The sequence below is a fragment of the Limulus polyphemus genome, unplaced genomic scaffold (genome assembly GCF_000517525.1).
Source record: "Limulus polyphemus unplaced genomic scaffold, Limulus_polyphemus-2.1.2 Scaffold1697, whole genome shotgun sequence".
NCBI classification, from domain to species: domain Eukaryota; kingdom Metazoa; phylum Arthropoda; class Merostomata; order Xiphosura; family Limulidae; genus Limulus; species Limulus polyphemus.
Genome location: NW_013667307.1, coordinates 204,272 through 208,666, shown reverse-complemented (window position 1 = coordinate 208,666; position 4,395 = coordinate 204,272). Strand labels below are relative to the sequence as shown.

Sequence of the window (4,395 nt, the reverse complement as noted above, 5' to 3'; positions counted from 1 at the left end):
GAGTAGCCCAAGAGTTGGCGGTGGGTGGTGATGACTAGCTGCCTTCCCTCTAGTCTTACACTGCTAAATTAGGGACGGCTAGCGCAGATAGCCCTCGCGTAGCTTTGCGGGAAACTCAAAAACAAACAAACACTAACTACCAACTTTGCTACAGTTCGTGATAGTCAGTTAGGCTTAAGAAATAGGTTTGGTTGATTAAAATATGTTTGTAATGAAATCTATGATATTTTAATTAAACATAAACCTGATGCTATAAAATTGACATCACTTTATGTTTACTAAATGGAAAGTTTAAAAAGAAATTATTACAGCAATGATCAAAAACATACTTGTATCAGCATGGGTGTAATAATCATTAACGGAGCGCCCAAGTGAATAACTAAGGATGTATTTCTGGCGTATAACGTTTATAAAATATTTGACTCATGGTATTATAATCTTGTTAGTTCTTTAACCGAACACTTTATATTCCCTAAACAAACTACCGTGATAATTAATTTATGCAAATTTAATCGAATTATCGAAACCATGAAAAACATTATAACAGACCTGTACACATATGTGTGTATATATATATCAAACCTACACGCTTGAGCTCAGCCCTTCTTTTACACAAAATAATAAAAAAAAATCCTGCAGATCTCGGGCTGCACTTCGGCTCTATCAGTTTTCATTAACAGCGAGTCGTCAGGCGGGTTTAACTAGAACCTTTGCTTCAGTAATTTCAGTCAATTCGAATTTGTGTATTCTCATCCACCACTTCTATATAGCTTCAAACAAAAGAATTACGAGTAGAAAAGATTAGATAAATATAGTACTAATATTGGATATTTTGTATTTAAGGGTTTGAGGTGCTAGTTATTAATGCACGTAAGTATGTGTGTCTGTTTCTATATACATGTATTTTATTTTATCCTTGTCACACACGCTATGCCATTTTGAAATTATAATAAATCTTTTAATGAGAACACTCCTATTTTGTTGGAAGTATCTCGAGTTCAGGACATGAGACGAATAAAAAAAACTATATTTAAAATAGAGTCATGTTTACAAATATAAATGTAGAGTAAAATGTAATATAAGAAGGCAGTGAAAATAAATAACAATAACAATTTCGAGTAATTTTTCTCACACCAGATCTTTACTGAAATTTATCAGGAACGACCCATATATTTAAATGACATGCGCAAAAGTAAACATTCAAGCAAACAGACAGACAGATTTCTCTAGAAAACATGGGTCATGTAAGCAACATGATGAAAAGACATATATCGACATTTGATAACACAGGTGTTATCCTTAACGCACAGGATATTAATAAGCTACCCAAAGGGTTATCTTCACACAGCCTTTCCTAATTTGTAACTCATAGTACAGAGGGAAGGCAGCTAGTCAACAACATCCACCACCAACCCTTAATCCGCTTTTATTTGACCCCTGTCTGACAGAATAATGGGCGCCATTTTTATAATTTACCCACGGCCCTGAACTATGGAGCGGAATATTGCAGCAACGAAATGCAAACAATGATTCTCTGGGTTCGCAGTCAGTACAGGTTAGCTACTAGACCACGCCAGCATCAAATTTAATAACAAAACGAGCATGAGAGGGTTAAGTTATTAGTGAATATTGCGAACATAATATATTTTTCACGACTCTTTCTTTAGAAAAACAACTTACACACATTATGGAAAACAAAAATTAATAATAATATGTAACACACAGTTATTGACAAAAAGGTACCTGTAAAGTGGTTCTTGTTTATACATGTACCTATTTTCTTTCCAAATCTAGAACTTATTTATTTAGTATAAAGAGGTAAAGAGATTAAGCCGAGTCCCTCAACAAAATAGGATCAATCATTTTCTATCCGGATCTCCACGTGCTTCCTTTATTAAATTACGTGAGTATCTAGGACTTTAAATAAAGTCCAAGTCAATGTAATTTCCGGAATTCTAGGCATAGCTTTCATACTTCTGAGGCATATATGTGTATTAGATGTTAAAACATATTTCATATTATTATAACATATAGATTAGATACTAAACCAAGAAAGCAGAATGAACAAGTAATACATATTTTGTGAATAGTTATAACACAACACCACAAACGTGTTTAAGATCTCTTCATTTTTCTACTATGAGGAATTAAAATAAAAGTCATGTGCGTGGATTTATAATTAATTTCAATCTGTACGTTAATAGCATGTCTGTGAGTTTTTGTCATGCGTTGTCAGAAATGATTAATGCAATAAAAACAATGAATTTATTTCAAGGATTTGAGTAAAATGCTGCCAGAAATTCACGAAATCTCTTTTTTCACAGAACTTACACGCTTTAGTGAGGAAAAGAGAGATTCACAAATAAATTATCAGCTAGTCTGCTAAATAATAATGAATAATTAATTATGAAGGTGACGTCACATGTTATTCAAATACCTAAAGTGTTTAGGTTATTAGTGGTCATTCAAGGACTATACATCAAAGCAAACAAATTCAGAATACAGTCGGAAAATTTAAATTTTATCCAAATATGGTTTAAAAGGATTTAATCTGTATGTTGTATGAACTGTGTTGTTTCTGTTTTAACCGTTCCAGTTACTAATCGATTCATTAATAGTTTGAGAAATTACTTTTTGCCTATATTACAAAGCAACACATTTCTATATGCTTAAATATTTTGCATTAAACATATATCAACTGGTGTCTCGCTGAGTTTCTTCTGGGAAACGAGCTAAATAAACTTTAAACCTAATCTTAAGTTTCCGCAGTTCGTCAATATAAAAAACCACAGTTCAAAAGATCTTTTGAAGAAAATGTTGTAGCTCTTAAAAGGAAGAAATATAATGCTGATCGATTTGAGCTCAAAGACGGTTTCCTTCTTCAGATCATGAATACCATCTCGATGTTTCTTGTTTTTTGTTTTTTTTGTGAACGCCGACTCTGAAAATTTTATTCATCTGTCGTCACCTGAGCGTTAGAATCTTCAAACACTTGCCTTAAAAATCACAGATCTTGTTTACCTCTTTTGATAAGTCTTTCAAAACTCATTTTATTTACTTTTCAAAGTCTCTTTAACAGTGAAGGCGTCGTGTCCTAGTTGATCATCAGTGGATATTTTGTCATATCACTTCCGCCTTGAAAAGTAAAGTACATACTTAAACACGAAAAATCGCTATTCACACTTTGATGCTGTGAGTGTGATATAAGTGTGACAGTCATATCTCACTATTCTGTCAGACTAGACGAGAGTAACCTAAGAGTTGACAGTGGGTGGTGTTGAACAGCTTCCTTTCTTCTAGTCAGTCATTTCAAAATTAGAGACAACTGCCTTTTTTCTAGTCAATCAATTCAAAACTAGTGATGACTAATCTGTTTAAACAAATATTTTCCATGAATGATCCAGAATATAAACATTTTTTTTAGAGAAAAGAACTTTGAATCATTATTTTTGTTAGAATACCCATGTGTTGTTTACATTCACCTAATTGCACATTTGACACGAATAAACCCAGAAAATTTTTTACTTACATGAAGTTATATCATTACAATGATAATTATGTAACCTCTCTCTGAACAATCTGCCTTACACACAAAAGTATATAATTTGTTATTAAACACAACTAACAATCTGCCTTGCATATAAAATTCTGCATCGTTGCACTGAAAATTATGTAATTCTTCATTGATTAAAATTCGCAATCTGCCTTACAAAGAGAATTCCAGATCAATTTACTGAGATTTATATCATATTTAAATGAAAATAACTTAAAGTCTTCTTTACATCGGTAATCCTGGAACATTGCAATTTGTTTCTTTTTGGAATTTAATAACACCTTACGGCCTAATTAATATATATGATAAACTATATGGGAAAAAATGTTTCCGATTGCAACGTTCGTTTAAATGAGGGCGTTTCTTAAGAAGCCCCTAGCATAATGTAACAAAAACTTATTAATCTTTAGAATATATGCATCTTCCGGTTCAGAGGTAAACACCAGAGTTAGTACGAGGTAAAATACTTCTAGTGTCAGAGGTAAACACCAGAGTAAGTACGAGGTAAAATACTTCTAGGGTCAAAGGTAAACACCAGAGTTAGTACAAGGTAAAATACTTCAAGGTCAGTGGTAAACACCAGAGTTAGTATGAGGTAAAATACTTCTAGTGTCAGAGGTAAACACCAGAGTTAGTACAAGGTAAAATACTTCAAGGTCAGTGGTAAACACCAGAGTTAGTACGAGGTAAAATACTTCTAGGGTCAGAAATAAACACCAGAGTTAGTTCAAGGTAAAATACTTCTAGGGTCAGAGGTAAACACCAGAGTTAGTACGAGGTAAAATACTTCTAGGGTCAGAAATAAAGACCAGAGTTAGTTCAAGGTAAAATACTTCAAGGTC

General features: G+C 32.9%; 1 long non-coding RNA gene across 1 annotated transcript in view; it reads left to right on the top strand.

The window, feature by feature from the left end:
* Window positions 1–2,420: 2,420 nt before the first annotated feature.
* The window catches only part of LOC111087061, a 22,295-nt gene continuing 20,320 nt past the window's right edge, over window positions 2,421–4,395 (top strand). Inside the window, exon 1 of the long non-coding RNA XR_002611788.1 lies at window positions 2,421–2,504. This is a non-coding gene — a long non-coding RNA (uncharacterized LOC111087061). The remainder of the gene's footprint in view (window positions 2,505–4,395) is intronic.